Raw genomic sequence first — 16,799 nt, 5'->3', positions numbered from 1 at the left:
TGGATAAGGCCTGAGGCTTCTCTGCACTTTCTTTTCTGGGTGGTTGCTCATGGGAATGTCCTGTTTTACTCCACCATTGTCCTGGACACCCTGTGCCAACTCTTGACCTTTCAGTGAAGAAATTTTCTCTCATATCCAACCTAAACTTGTCCTGGTGCAGCTTGAGGCCTGTTTCCTCTCATCCTGTCCCTGTTCCCTGGGAGCAGAGCCCGACCCCTCCCCGGCTGTCCCCTCCTGTCAGGAGCTGTGCAGAGCCACAAGGGCACCCCTGAGCCTCCTTTGCTCCAGGCTGAGCCCCTTACCAGCTCCCTCAGCCTCTCCTGGTGCTCCAGACCCTTCCCCAGCTCCATTCCCTTCTCTGGACACGCTGCAGCCCCTCAATGTCCTTCTGTGAGTGTCCCAAACCTGCCCCCAGGGCTGGAGGTGTCCCAGCAGCGCCAGCACAGGGGACAATCCCTGCCCTGCTCCCTCTGGCCACGCTGTTCCCGACACCAGAGATTCTCTGGAGGCCATGGCCAGCAACACATCCACATCCAGGACAACTCTGCCAGCCCACAGCTCTTCCCAAAACACATTCCTCTCCTTTCCCAAAGTGCTGCAGGGCTGGAGTGAAGCCCTCTGCTTGGCAGACATGGCCCAAAGCCATTCCCAAGCCTTGGTGCTGACCCAAAGCCATTCCCATTCCTCAGTGCTGACCCAAAGTCATTACATCAGGTGCAGTGCAAAAGAGCAAAAGAGGCCAAAACTAATCTCACAGATGTTGCAAAAGCAGGGGAAAATGTCAAGGAGGAAGACAAAACTTGGAGGGGAAGATATGAGGGACATGGCATGGATACTTAAAAAAAAAAAAAAGAAAAAAAATCTTTCCCAAAGTCAAAGCCATCCAAAGGCATGGTATGCCATCAAGGGCAGGGACATGCACCAAAGCTTGCCCAAATTGATCCCTGCTGAAGGCCAAAACAGATAAGAAGCACTTACAAACCCTCTGTAATGGAGATGCCATCAAAGGAATTTCAATTGGAGGAGGAAAAAAAATTTGGGAAATTTAGTGACTACAAGAAAATGGACCGGATTCCCAGGTCTCATTGATGACCCAAAGCCATTCCCAATCCCCAGTGCTGACCCAAAGCCATTCCCAGCTCCCGGTTCTGACCCAAAGCCATTCCTTTCCCTCAGTGCTGACCCAAAGCCATTCCCAATCCCCAGAGCTGACCCAAAGTCATTCCCAATCCCCAGTGCTGACCCAAAGACATTCCCAATGCCCAGTGCTGACCCGAAGCCATTCCCAGCTCTCAGTGCTGACCCAAAGCCATTCCTTTCCCTCAGTGCTGACCCGAAGCCATTCCCAGCTCTCAGTGCTGACCCAAAGCCATTCCCAATCCCCAGTGCTGACCCAAAGCCATTCCCAGCCCTCAGTGCTGACCCAAAGCCATTCCCAATCCCCGGTTCTGACCCAAAGCCATTCCCAATCCCCAGTGCTGACCCAAAGCCATTCCCAGCCCTCAGTGCTGACCCGAAGCCATTCCCAGCTCTCAGTGCTGACCCAAAGCCATTCCCAATCCCCAGTGCTGACCCAAAGCCATTCCCAATCCCCAGTGCTGACCCAAAGCCATTCCCAGCCCTCAGTGCTGACCCAAAGCCATTCCCAGCTCTCAGTGCTGACCCAAAGCCATTCCCAATCCCCAGTGCTGACCCAAAGCCATTCCCAGCCCTCAGTGCTGACCCAAAGCCATTCCCAATCCCCGGTTCTGACCCAAAGCCATTCCCAATCCCCAGTGCTGACCCAAAGCCATTCCCAATGCCCGGGATGCAGGAAGGGGCTGCTGCTGCTCCATCCCTGGGCGCTGCTGCCATCTAATGCCCACGGCCGGCGCCCCGCAGCATCATTCGGGAGCTGAGAGAAGGAGAACGACCCTGCTCCTTTCAGAGGTGCTGTTGGTGCGGGAAAAGGATGCTCCTTTCCCAGGTACCAGCCTGATGGATAACTGCGAGCCGTGGGAGCATCGAGCAGGGATGCAGGGTAGGCTGGAGTGGTTTTAGTTGGTTCTTTTGGCTGAGGACAGCTGAAAATTGCAGGGAAAACACCCTCCAGCTCACCACAGCTGGGATTTCATCCTGATGGGGCTGCCCCTTTTCTGCCAGGGAGGGAGAGATGGTTTCTTGGATAAAATAATATAATAAAATCCTAGAATTATTCGGGTGGGAAGGGATCTTAAGGAACACCTTGTTCCAACCCCCTGCCATGGCCTGGTGGCTGGATAGGAGATCTCTGTATGGAGAAGGGAGTTTTTTCAAGTCAGATCTTCATTAATCTCTATATCTGAGAAGTGTTGATATCTGTAATCACTTTTTATTTATTTAGAACTCATTGAAGCACTCGGGGCAGGTTCCTTCCATTGTGTCACCTCTGCAGAAAGTTTATTTTTTTGCCATTTTTTTTAATATTCACAATCATCATTCCCCAAAATAAGCATGGGTAGATATGAAATGGATTAAAAACCTGCTCCTGTCCTTCCCAAAGACACCCTCAGAGTGGGTTATATCCTCCTGAGAACCTCCCAAGGGATTTTGGTGATTCCACATTTCCATGAAGGATGCAGAGGGCATGGGGTCTGTGTGGCTGGACACAAATAAACACAGAATTTTTCACAAATTCTGTGGGTTTTTTTCACAAATAAACACAGAATTTGGAGGTCAAAACATTCAGGGTGTCCTCTATCTTTTGGAAAGTGATTTTTTGCTGCTCACCTTGGGGGTGAGGAGGGCAGGGATGAAGGCTGCTGGTACCTCTTGGGTTCATGGGACCCACCCAAGGCACTTCCCTTGACCATGCCCAAAATCAAGGCTCGATTTCCTTCAGTGGCCTTAAAGAATTTTACCTGTGTAAGGTAATTCTTTATCTTAAAGAATTTTACCTGTGTAAGGTAATTCTTTACCTTAAAGAATTTTACATGGTGCTCCTGGTGGGAGGTCCTGAGCATGCCCAAAATGACACAAAAATCATGGAAATGGGCATTGAAACAGTTTGTGGCCTCCAGGCTTACTCCCAAGTAGGAGAAAAGTTTTTTTCCTTTATTTTCTCCTTCATCACTATAAAGCCTTCGGTTTCACACACACCTCTGGTGATCACAGGACATCCATCCACTGTTTCTGAAACTTCCCTTGCACCTCCTGCCAGAAAATCAAATTTTTAAAATCTATTGGGTGAGCTCAACATAAAAAGATGTTTTCTCTAAAACTTAACAAGAAAATATTTATATTTTGTGTTTAGATGGGGCTGTGGGGATCAAACTGTGTCACTCTGTGCCCTGTCCCCTCCCAGCAGTGTGTGCCCTGGGATTAGGTAACACCAGCTCTGTGTTTGGGGCCTGAGTGCTCCTTTCAATTTAGCTTAACTGGGTGAGGAATTGACTTAAACTAGATTGATATAAGCCACTCTTAAAAGATTTAAGCCCCACCGTAAGAGGATGTGCTCATGGGTTTACACTGTATTAACCCAGGCTTTTAAATAACAGCTCCAGGCTAGGTCTATACTTGGTTTCTACACCAAATTATTGCAGCTCAGGCCTGCCTGGTGTTTTAATTGAATCAGTGAGAAATGTTCATGTGGATTCACTCACACTGGTGGGGAATTATCTTACAGGAGGAGAGCTCTGGGAGTCATCCAGCTCTCCCAAAGGTGGGAATGAGGAGGGCTGCATGCTCAGAGGAGAGAGGGTCTGGCAGCCCAGGGAGTGCCTAAAGTATTTCAAACAGCAGGGGGAAGAAAGGAACTAATATTTCAATTAAAAAAAAAAAAATAGCCTTCTTCAGTACGTTTTCCTGTGATCAGCAGCCCCTGAAAAGGAGGACAGAGATATCCCAATTTATCTGGGGCACTTGGCAGGGATGGGGCAGCAATTCCTGTTGGGGGGTGACTTCCCCACAGTTTTGAGTTCTAAACCCAGAGATTTTGGCCAACACTTGGTTTTTAACACCCTGCCCATGGCTGTGCCAGCATCACCCTGCTCTCAGCCCTGTCTGAGGGTGATGCTGGTCCCACACTGGGGCAAAGCCACGCTCAGCTGCAAAACCAGCAAGTTTTGGCTAATCCCTCTCCTAGCACAGCACACCCCTTGCACCAACACGCTGCTGCTCTCTAATAGTATTAATAATTCTCCCTTTATTTCTCACTCAAACACTCTTGGAAGGATCATCCAATTTAAATCACAGCTTCTCTAGTTAGCGTGTGTCACCACGAGAGGGCAATAAATCATCTAATTACAGTGATGGAGCCGCTGTCCCTCCACAAAGCCACCCATGATGAACTTAAATGGATTTTAAACATTAATATAATAGGCATTTAGTAAAGAATGGGAAGGGAAAAGAACATTTTAAACAAGCCAGCAGGTTCCCCTGAATGTATTCGGGATGCAGGGCTCGGATTGGCCACCAAAACCATCCTGATGTGCTGGAATTAAAACCGGAGAAGGGAGCCCTGCCTCTTTGAGATGCTAATTCAGGTAAAAGCTCATTTTGAGGAGTGCAGACGTACTGACCCTAATGATTCGGAGCTATTTGGGGAGCTAATGGAGGGTTACTAATTTCAAAGCATATCAATCTCATAAGAAGTGAAAGGAGATGGTTCCTCACTCAGCTGTCCTGGGGGGTGTCTGGGGGCTCCCTGGCCCCTTCCACTGGATCCACAGGCCAAAATGCTCTGCCACATCCACTGCTAAGGCTTGGCCCTATGGATACCAAGGAAAACCACTTTATCCCCCAGGACAATGCTGTCAGGAACAGCTACTCTAATCCTGGCACTCTGACCCCATCCAGGAGAATATTTTTGCTGTAAAATGGTCCCACTCTCTGCTTTATCCCCCAGGGTGAGGTGGCAGGATCTTGGTGGATGTTTGTGGCCCCAAATGTGGCAGGAGCAGATGGTTCCCACCTCTCCTGGGATGTGTTTTTGTGGTGACCTTGGCTGGTTTCTTGAGGGGCAAGGGTGGGAGATGTCATTGAATCAGCCAAATCTTATCTTGGCATCCATCGTTGTCCTCAATGTCCTCATGATCCCAGTCTTCCCAGTTTTCACATCTGCCCATGAGGCAGGAGCAGGAATCCATCAGAAACCGCCATTCAAGAGGTGTGGGAGGTTTAAGGGCAGCAATGCAAGATGTTGCTGGCATTTTTGGGTTATTTAATCCCTTTTATTTGACTTTGCACACTTGGATGGATGAGACACCGAGCTGGTGCATTTGTGACTTTTAGAGATGGGAAGAGGGCAGAGCTTTTCTGCAGGAATCCAACACAGACCTGGATGAACCAAGGTCAGAAATGAGCAGTTACAAGTTCTCAAAGCCCAGGAGAGCAAAATTAGTACATTTAGGAGGGCAAAATTAGGCACATAAGAAGAGAAGAGAAGAGAAGAGAAGAGAAGAGAAGAGAAGAGAAGAGAGAAGAGAAGAGAAGAGAAGAGAAGAGAAGAGAAGAGAAGAGAAGAGAAAGGAGCTGTGTTGGGGGCTGGCTGTGAAAGCAGAACAAATCACAGCCTAAGGCTGGTGGGACAGCAAACAAAAACTTATTTGGGGTGTTTATTATAAAGAGTGTCACACGTGAGACCTGGCAGGGACTGGTCCTGCCTCGTGTGCTCCTGCCAGGCATGAGGGAGGCTCAGGGCTTCAAAACCTTGTGAGCAACTTGTAGGGAGTCCAGAGAGAAGGAACAGAGGTGAGCTGAGGGAAGATGGGCTACGAGCCTCCTGGAGTAACGTGAGGAATGGATTTGTAAGGGATTCTCAAAATCTGACTGAAAGCTCACACAGCCTTGCACATACGTATGCAAACTCTGAGATAAAGTGTGCTGACTTAGGAAGGCCATGAATGGAGATGACATTTTTGAGAGAGACATTGAACTAGACATTTCAACAAGTTTCGAAATATGGCCTTGCAAAAATACCAGATATTTTAGAGAATTAGAACTGTGAAAGATGCATTGTAGCAAGATTACATAGGGCAAAAATAGAAGTTATAGGTGTAAAAAGTATTAGCAGCACTGTGTGGCAAAAGCTAATAGGCTGAAAAACATTTATAAGGTATTGTGACCAGGAAATAGGTTGGCTTCTGAAGGAATGGGGTTGAGTTGTACATCTCTTACATCTCACTCTTCATCAAGACTGATAATGGAATGAAATCTTTTAAAATGTCTCTCAGTTGCCCTGTCTCTAAAAAACTGGGAATAATCCAACAGAGTAGGATTTGGCTCTCCTGTTCCTTGGGGAAAGGACAAAGCTGCACTCAAGGAAAAACTGGTTTGAGTTGGAAGAGCAATGTCATGGTGAGGGGAGCACGTGCAGCCTCTGCCCTGGGGCTTTCCAGAACAGGGAGCTCCTGGAGAGGCACTGGGCCATTCACACCTTTCCACTTCATGGCCAAATGGGGCCAGAGCTGGGGAGGGCTGGGAAATGCTCCCTGTGATCCCCTCTGGAGCTCTCGTGCAGCTCCGGATGTGCCTGAGCCCCGTGGCTCTGCACGAGGCTGGTGCTGGCCATAAACCATGAGGAACAGCAGTGAAACCAAGGTTAATCTGGCAACAAGACCCACAGCACAGCCAGTGCTGCAGGAGAAAGGAAAAGCTGCCAGCAGGAGAAGGAATTGGGGCAGGATATTCCTACTCTGAGGAGTTAGCCGGGAACATTACCAGGGAACACAGGAAATCCATGATAAAGTTGTCTTGAAAAATAAGGGGATGACAAGAGCTGAGGGTCACCACAGCAAGTCCTGATGAAAAGGTTTCAGGAGCTGAAGATTATGGGTTCACACACAGATTTATCCTCTGTGCTGATATCCATCCTCTGTGGAAGTCATGGTCACCATGGGGGTCACCTGGCTCCTCCGGGCAGCATTTTCCAGCCTTTTCCACTGGGATGGAGGAGAACAAGGCAGCTCAGGTGTGGTGTGGGTGATGGACACCCTGGCAGGTTGTTTGCAGCAGTCCTGGGTGGATATTTCCCTGGATTTCCCCTGGACCAGCACTGGCACGTTCAGTCCTGAGCAGAACATGAAACAGAGGAGGAGAACATGGAGCCACAGAGCCCGGCCAAGTTCTGCACTGATTTTCATAACTAATAAAGATCCGGTATGAATATGAGATTGAAAGGCCCCAAAGCTGATTAAATCTGTTTGATATTTGTGGGTTTCCTCCCCCTCCCTCCCCTTTGTTAAAGGACAGTCTCCTCCTTCAAAGTGAGTGATGGTCTAAAGTCGTAATGCCGATTATTGCTGAGATTCTCACACAAATGCGGTGGGGAGAAAGGGGGGGAAGAATAAAAATCCCTGTAGGGTAGTTTAAAGTCGGCGTGAGTAGTGTGTAATCTACCCAACAGGATTGATCCAGGTCAGGCATTAAAGGCTAAAATGGATTAAACAAAAGACATTCCCCTTGTAACAAGAAGGAAAAACTTCAAAGGTGGGATTTGTTCTTGTTATGACAAAGGAAGTGGATTTACCAAGTGCCTGGGGGCACACACCCCTCCGCGGCTTTCAATTTGCTCGAGTTGCTCTGAAGAAACAGGACAAAATGCGTGGGGGTTTTCGCCGTGTGCCGGGGCCCTCCCCGGGCTAGCAACGCTGGGTTAAGAGGATCGGCTTGGCATCGCTTGTTCTTGTTTTGTTTTGTTCGCTCTTTAGGGGGAAAAAAGGAAAAAAAAAATAGGAAAAAAAAAGAAGAAAGGGCGGGGCGGAAATAACAAAAGGAGGGAGAAAGGGAGGGTTGGTGTGACACAGGGATGGGGTGGTGAGGGTGGTGGGGACAGGTGGGACAAGGGGTGGGATGGGATGAGATGAGATGGGATGGGGAGTTTCAAAGCAAAGAATGACCCAGGTTGTCCCAGACACAGGTGAAGGGCTAGAAAAGGGGCTGGTCCTGTTTTGAAACCAACCACCCTCTGCACGAAGATGCCTTTTCCCTCCTGTTCCCCAAGGCCAAGGTGGGTGCTGATTGTCCCTGAAATCAGCTCTGCATGGACCACGAGGGAAGAGGATTGGACCTTCAGGCCAACAAACCTCACCAGGCCAAACAATCTCCCCAGGTCCCCAGGTGAGCGTTGCAGCCACTTGTTTTTACAAGATTTGCACCCTGCTGGGCTGGATGGAGGATTATTCTTTTCTTTCTTGTTCTTGAACCCACTCCAGGGCGAAGCTAATTCTCCTGCCTGGCTGGGAAAAGGCACCTGGCAGTAGCCATGGTGACAGCAGGGCATGGTGGCAACCAGAAACATTCCCTCCATCTCCCCCAGGTCCTGCCACCGCTGCAGGGGACACGCTGGGACACCAAACACCTCCAGGACTCATGGACCACGAGAGCCATGACACTCCAATTGTTTCCAGGACTCATCCAGGAGAGCCATGACACTCCAAACCTTTCCAGGACTCAGACAGGATACCCTGACACTCCAAACCTTTCCAGGAGAGCCATGACACTCCAAACCTTTCCAGGACTCAGCCAGGAGACCCATGACACTCCAAACCTTTCCTGGCATGGTGCTTCCACAAAGTCTGAAGTGCTCCTTGGTGCACCCAAATCTGGAGCATCTCAAGCTGGGCTGGGCAGGGATGTTGGTGGCAACATCCACCATCCAGAGGTGCTGGATGGTGGGAACCTGGTGGCTTCCATGTTGTCTGTGTCTAATTGCTTGAATTCAAACTACAGCTTCTTTGGAACAAAACTTGTGTGATCTTGAGCTGTTTCTTGAAGGGAACACACTTTAATCTGTGTGATCACAGCAGGGTTAAGTTGAATGTGCCCACGTATGTGTACAAGTTTTCCACACTGAAGCCAGGTTAATTCTGTTAGGAAGTGGATCCTCACTCTGGTGCAGCCCAGGGTTGTGGTATTTCTATCTAATTACCCAGGTAATGCAATTAGAAAATCAGGTCTAAGCTGACATCAAGAGGGGAGGTCTCCAGGTTTGCACAGCAACAGGACTATGGTGATTAAAGGTGCCACACTCAATTATTGACACGTGAAAGCATCTTTGGGAAACTCCTCCCCACCCACATTCTCTGTGGTAACCAGCAGGTCTGAGCTGCAGCTCACTGCTTTGTGGGCAGAGAAGGATTTTGTGAGGGCCTGGAGGGACAGGAGAAGGGGGAATGGATTCAGACTGGCAGAGGGCAGGATTGGATGGGATATAGGGAAGGAATTGTTCCCTGTGAGGAACAGGGAACACAGGGTGCCCAGAGAACCTGTGGATGCCCCATCCCTGGAATTGTCCGAGGACAGGGCTTGGAGCATCCTGGTCTGGTGGAAGGTGTCCCTGCCCATGGCAGGGAGGTGGGAACGAGATGAGTTTTAGGGCCCAACACAAACTGTTCTGGGATTCTGTGAACATGAGCTCCTTCTCCCAGGGTGTCTGGCAGTGGGGATGATTCACCTCTTCAGGGCCTTCTGCTTGGGCTCAGCATCTCCCTCAGGAGAGCTTCCCATGATGTGAGAGACAGGGATCCCCTCTAGCTGGGAAGGACACTGCAGGACAGATGGGGATAAACAGCAAATAAAGGTCACAGCTAGCACAGAGCCCCTTTCCCTTTCCTGCAGCACAGTTATTCCCACAGAACATGGCCAAATTCCATTAAATACGAGAGTAAATGGTTCCTGCAGAGGTGAGGACAAATGATGGAGCTGTGGATCTCCTCAGGAGCCCAGGCAGGTCCAAAGGACCACCCTGGGCTGGAAGCAGTGGCCTGGCAGAGCCATGGAGGTGGAGAAAAGGAGTGAATTCACCACTCCATGCTTAACTTCGACCTCAGCAGCAGCTGCAGAGGGTGGCTGGTCTTGTCTTTCTCTGACACAGCTTTGGCTTAATGCACGTGTATTTAACCATGTCTGTGCCAAGCTTTAATGACAGAATACTTTATTTCTGTTTGAAGGAGCTGTGGACAGATTCCTGCTATGGTCTGTCCAGCTCCATGGCTCTCACCCCTTTTTAGCAGGTTCTGAAAGTTCTTTATTGTGTCCTTCTATCCCCTGAGCTTTGCTGGGGCTATCAGCTCCCTTTGGTGGCTGCATGAACAGACAGGGACATGGGGTGGTCTCTGTGCCAGGCCTGTGACTGAGATACCCCACACAAAGCCTGATTGTCAGAGAGCTGAGCTGGTCCAGGTCACCCCGTGCCTCAGTTTCCCCTCTCTAGAGCAGGGGTGCTGCCACACAGGTGGGACAAGGGGTGAGATGGGATGGGAAGTGGGAGTTTCAAAGCAAAGGAAGACCGACACATTCCTTCCTTCCTTCCTTCCTTCCTTCCTTCCTTCCTTCCTTCCTTCCTTCCTTCCTTCCTTCCTTCCTTCCTTCCTTCCTTCCTTCCTTCCTTCCTTCCTTCCTTCCTTCCTTCCTTCTCCAGGAGAGGACAAGGCACCCTATGGCCCATTAACATCCTCCCACACCATCTCTCTGCAATACTTCATACTCTGGGGTCTTCTTAGGAGTCTCAGTTTTATAGTGAGATCCTGGAAGTCTTTTCACACCAAATCACAGAATCACTTCTGTTAAAAAAGGCCTCCAATACTGTCAGCTCCAACCTTTGGCTGATCACCACCTTGTCAACCAGACCAGAGCACTGAGTGCCATGTCTAGTCTTTTCTGGAACACTTCCAGGGATGGTGACTGCTGGCCAGCCCATTCCAATGCCTGACAAGCCTTTCCATGAAGAAATTCCTCCTGATGACCAACCTGAACCCTCCCTGTTGCAGCTTGGGGCTGTTTGCTCTCATTCTGCCACTGGTTCCCTGGGAGAATAGCCTGACCCCCACCAGGCTGCATCCTCCTGCCAGGAGCTGTGGACAACACAAAGGTCCCCCCTGAGCCTCCTTTTCTCCAGGCTGAGCCCCCCAGCTCCCTCAGCTTCTCCTCACACTCCTTCCTCTCTCCACTCTTGCATCTCATGGCAGGGCAGTGGACATGTGCTCAACCCCACCAGCCCCAAATGTGTTCCAGGTGGTTTCTCCTCACTCCCAGCTCACTCCAGGCTGTGAAAATCCCTTCTACCCAAGCCACACCATTGCACAACCTCTTTCTTTGCATTATCCCAGCACCTCCCAATGCACTGGGGCCACCATGCATCATCCCAATGGGAGCCCCCTGAGGGCTGGCAGCTCCTCCATCCTCTGCAGCTCTCCCACCTCCTGCTCCTTTATGGGATTCTTGGAAATCCCGCTGGGTATTGTTTGGGTTTTTGCAAACACCTCCTTGCCTGGGTGTTTCTTGTTCTCCTCCCCATTTTCGGCTCCCTTGGAAGGGGAGCTTGGCACGCTCTGAAAGAGACAAGCGTGAGTTCTCCATCTCCACAGGTGAGCTTTCTGCTCTGGGATCAGCAAGGAGCCCTCATGCACGGGGAACACATCCCCCTGATTGTGCTCTGCCACCGCCAAAGCTCCTCTTGGCACCGGGTGCTCAGCACAGTCAGCTCGAAAAACGGGGAAAAAACACAAAAAACGAGCAAAACGCGGAGTTCTGGGGCAGCGGGGGAAGACAAGAGGTGGTGCTGAAAGAGCAGCAAGACAGGGATGCTGGGCACCACGGGGCAGAGGATGAGGGGATAATTCCCCCATGGCCATCTGTAAAAACCCATTTGGGCTGTTTTTATAGGAAGCAAGGTGGTAAAACTACATTTGCTAGCAAATAATTTAAATATTGCCAGTCACGTCACATTGTGGTTGTTTGGAAATAATTATATCCATATCACAGACAGTAAATAATAGATGTGCTTTCACTAACATTTTATTCATGTTCTGTTTTAATATGGCAAACTTAGAAGTAATTTAATCTCCCAGTAAATTGAACTGGTAGGGGGTTCTTCACACAGAAGATTGCAAGTTATTAATTCCAGGCAGTCTTCATCTTGTACAATTAGTCACTGTTTGCAGCTGGAAATGTTTTATTAATTTTCCATAGCAGTTGATTTTCCACAGTTTTCTCAGTTTAAATTAAGCAGTAAGAGCCGCTGTTTCTTCTTAAATAAATTTCCTTTCCACAAAAATACATGCCTCTGGCTATGTCAATTTTCCCGTTTGATTAAAGTGCCAGCAGGCAATTAATAACTTAATGCATTTTAAAGTACTTTTGGAAAAGTAATTTGAATAGCCAAACTTGTATATTTGAATTGATTGTTGCAGAAGATTTAACACACATTCTTAAATCACAGAACCTTGTAAAGGACAAATGAAGAGTTGCAGAAGAAGCAGCCACAACCATCCAACACTGTCTCCTGAAAACAGAGGGATCTTCTAAGTCTCCTCTTTTGGGATTGTCACCCAGATTTTGGTCCTGGGAGAGGGGTTGGGGTTGGTTCATGGGAGACTTCATGGGAAGGGGATTGATGCCTTGGCTGAGGTCATTGGAGATGAGATCTTTGGGAAGCCCTGAGGAAAGGACCTGCTCTGGTAAATAATTTTCCATGCTCTGGTAAATAATTGTCCCTTCTCTGATAAATAATTGTCCCTTCTCCACTGTATGGGCTGGGATGTTCCCAGCCCCCATAGAGGGTCCCACTGGCAGCAGGAATCTGCTCTCAGGTGGGTCCTTGTGGTGATTCAGACCTAATTTCACTGCACATCTACTGCAGAATCACAGAATTGTTTCAGCTGGAAAGGACCTTAAATATCACCTGATTCCAGCCACTTCCATGGGCAGGGACACCTTCCACCTGATGAGGTTGCTCCAAGCCCCATCCAACCTGGCCTGGAATTCACTTGGAGGGATGGGGCAGCCACAGCTTCTCTGGACAACCCAAGGCCAGGACCCCACCACCTCCACAGGGATGTTTTTTTCCCCAATATCCCATCTAAACCTACTCCCTTTTAGTTTGAAGCCATTCCCCCTTGTCTTGGCACTTCATGCTCCTGAAAAAGTCCCTCTCCATCTCTCTTGAAGGCTCTCTCCAGGCACTGGAAGGCTGCACCAAAGCCTTCTCCTTTCCAGGATGAGAATTCCCAATTCTACCAGTCTTTAGCCATCAAGAATTTCATCTAACCAATCTAAACCTGCCTTCTGCCAATTCAAAACCATTCCCCCTCGTCACCTTGATTTTTTAAGATTTTCTAAGCCTTCTGATGTTTACATTCTTGTAACGAACTTTCTTACACACTTTTTGTAAATAACTTATTGTTTTGCATTCATTTATGGAGGAGGAGAAATCTGATAGACTGTTGGTTTGTCCAGTGTCATTGGAGAGGTGGCACTGTCATCCTCCAATCCACTGTCACTTTTGGGAATCTATAAATGTTGGAGTCAGAAAATAAACTCCCCTTTTTACCTTGAGAACAGCAGCATGTCCATGTCGTGTTGTTTTGTGTCTTACAGTGACACCCTCTGGTCCTGTCCCTATCTGTCAGGATCTCTCGCTGGTCAGAGTGACCCTGAGAAAAGTTCAAAAGTCTCTTTTCCCAGCCTGGAGCTTGAAGAAGGAGTCAGAGCTCTTAATTTCTCGGTCTCAAGGTTGTTTATTGTTCCTTATCTATAAAATATTTTCTCCTGTCCAGCTGAGGTCTGTTCAGCAAGACAGTCAAGGCACTCTGCCTGCCCCCAGGGCAGTGTTATGTTTTTATACTAAAAACTACATGTACAATGTTTACAATTACTTCCCAATACCCATCACCTATGTTAGACGGTGAGCTTCTACTCTAAACCAATCCAACAGTGCCAACATCACAGCAGAAGATGGAGGCCAAGAAGAAGAAGAAGGAGAAAGGCTGGACACACCCAGATCCCTCCATCTTGCCCCCCTGAACCCCAATGCTAAAACCCCCAAAATCTGCTTTTTCACCCCGTGATAAATTCACTGTCATTCTACTTTATTTGTCATGGCTTGTAGATGTTCATCTAAGGTTGGTAACTTGCTCCACAGGTCATAATCAAACCCACAGGGGCATTTTGGGCTCTGTGCCAGGGTCTCTGAGCCCCCTGGCAGGGGTCTTGGCTGCTCTGGACAGCCAGAGGGATGTCCTGGGTCCTGACACCTATCTGCTTGTGTAAAAAGTCAATCTCCATGTTGATCTCCATGCTCATGGTTATATCCATGCCCTTTCCCACATCTGTCCATGGTCAGCCTCAGCAGGAGCAGCTCAGCATGAGCCCCTCCTGTGATTCCAACTCTTCCTTCCGACAGGAACAAGGACTCAAAAGGCCACCTCACCCAGGTGGGATCAGCGACCCCTAGACTGGAGAGATGTTTGTCACTGGCTCATGAGACCCCACCACATCCCCAGGGCACCCAGCCAGGCTTTGCTGCCCTTCCAAGGACTCTGTCCTTGGCTGTCCTTTGGCTGAACAGTGCTCAGGCACAAAGGGACCTGGTTGACAGCAGGCTGGACATGAGCCAGCAGTGTGCCTTGGTGGCCAAGAAGGCCAATGGAACCTGGCCTGGATCAGGAATGGTGTGGCCAGAAGGGCAGGGAGATCATTCTGCCCCTGTACTTAGTGCTGGTGAGGCCAAACCCTGAGTGCTGTGTCCAGTTCTGGCCCCCCAGTTTGGGAAGGATGTTGAGAGGCTTGAGCACATCCAGAGGAGGCAGCGAGGCTGGAGAGGGGCTGGGAACACAAACCCTGTGAGGAACCACTGAGGGAGCTGGGGCTGTTTATTCTGGAGAAAAGGAGGCTCAGAGGTGCCCTCATTGCTCTCCACACCTTCCTGAAGGGAGGCTGCAGACAGGTGGGGTCGGTCTCTGACAGAACCAGAGGACAGAGTCTCCAGCTACATCAGGGAAGGTATAGGTTGGATATTAGGAAGAAATTTTTTACCAAAAGAATAATAAAGTACTGGAATGCTCTTTCCTAGGGACGTGGTGGAATCACCATGTCTGGATGTGTTTAAAAAAAGACTGAACATGGCACTTGGTGCTACAGTCTGGTTGAGGTGTCAGGGCATAGGTTGGACTCGATGATCTTAGAGATCCCTTCCAACCTCATAATTCTGTGATTCTGTGATTCTGTCCTGGCTGTAGCTCCCATTGGATGGGTTTTCCCTGGAAGCTGTGTGCAGGGTGTGCTGAGGTCACGGCAGGCAGGACAGAGGGGTGTTTCTCCTCCCACACCTGACACCCTGATCCAGCAAAGCCCTTAAGAGCCCTCATAAATACAACCAGATAAACACCCCCTTTGAGTCGTGGCATTATTCCTCTGCTTGCCTTAAAGCAGGCGCTTAAGGACTTTGTTGGATTGGATTTGAAATGCTTTAGCCCTCGTCTTTATCTGCCTTAAAATCAGTCTTGGAATAAGGGTTGTCTTGTATTTGTTATTCCTTTCAAGACATCAGCAATCCCATCAATGTTTCCTCCTTTTTGCAGAAATTGAGGAACGCTGTGGCATCACCCAACTGTGAGGAGCTGAGGGTACCATGAGAGATAATTGTGAATTTCACCTGCTGCATCCACCAACTGGAAAGAGATTATTTTTCTCGATGCTGAGCTGACTTTTCTGACCATCTCAGTGTAGACCTGGAGCCAAGTGTGGGGTGGCAGGAGGGGAAGGGGTGGGTGATTCTTGTTTCACACATCTGAGAGCACAACGTGCCCCAGCTGAGAACTTCAATCCACTTAGTGCCAGATAAAATGGCAGCTGTGTTAGATTGATGAAAAATAATAATCCTGATGAAATAATAGGATTAATATGCCAGCTAGTGCTGTTTAACCAAAAGGTCATTCTGACCGAGGTAACTTTTATCAGGAAGCATCAAAATATCAGATTCATTTTTGCTTTTTTTGAGGAGAGGCCACTGAGAAGACAAAGTGGGGATGCTGAACATGCCAGGACTTTTCTGGGCTGTGGCATTTGGCTGGAAGCAGCTCCCAGTCTGCAAAGAGCAGGTTCTCAACTCCAGGGATATCGTGGCCAAAGCCCAGCCATGATCAGCACCAGGCTCTGTGTCCCAGCTGAGAAACACCCTCAAACCACATTCCTTTGGGTGAACTCTCAAGGGTTTTATTTTTCTCTAATTTTGTGAAACTGTGGGGTTGTTTCTGATTTCTCCACTAACAAACACCTTCCTGCTTGTCTTGGAAACCCAGTTCAGCATCACTCCAATTCCCACCTGCCCCTGGTGACCTGTCTGGTCCTTGTGGGCAGCTTTGGCTCTCCAGGGACTGCTCAGGTTATGCCAGCACTGACAGCTCTGTCTTTCCTCCCTCAGCTGGCTTAGTGCCCATCCTAAGGATGATGGGGCTAAAACACATACAAATGAAAAAGGAAAAAAAGGTTGTAAAGCTCTGCTCCTTGCCTGGGGCTGTGGCAGAAGGAGAAAAGTTGATTGAGAGAAATAAGTCTTTAATTGTGTGTCTCCTTTCTGCCGATGGCTTTGCTGGATCTCCACCTCTCTGCTTTCCCACCAAGCCTGTCCTGCAACCCTGGATTTGCCCAGTGAGTCTCATGTCCCTCCTGGAGGAGGAATCTTGCTGCGAGGGGGCTCTGGGCTCTCCATCTGTCCTTGTTGCCCTGTGTTCTGTGTTTTTCCCCTCCTCTGAAGGCCAGGGTGGTGTCCTTGAGCCTCCTGTGCCATGGGCACCGTGTCCAGGGATGTCACTGCTGGCTTCCCCACACCATGAGCAGCCTGGTGAGCTAGAGGTGTGTGGTGTTTGTGAGGTACCCAGGACGAGGTGAGAGATGAGAATTTGACTCCTTGTTCTCATAAGGCTGATATATTATTCTATTCTATTCTATTCTATTCTATTCTATTCTATTCTATTCTATTCTATTCTAATTATGCTATACTAAAACTATACTAAAAGAAAGAGAAAGGATACACCAGAAGGCTTAACAAGAATGAATAATAA

Source organism: Melozone crissalis, unplaced genomic scaffold, assembly GCF_028551555.1.
Source record: "Melozone crissalis strain CALT ecotype California unplaced genomic scaffold, PUWL_Pcris_2 ptg000056l_1, whole genome shotgun sequence".
In the NCBI taxonomy this organism is placed as follows: domain Eukaryota; kingdom Metazoa; phylum Chordata; class Aves; order Passeriformes; family Passerellidae; genus Melozone; species Melozone crissalis.
Note: the sequence above shows the minus strand (reverse complement) of the source record.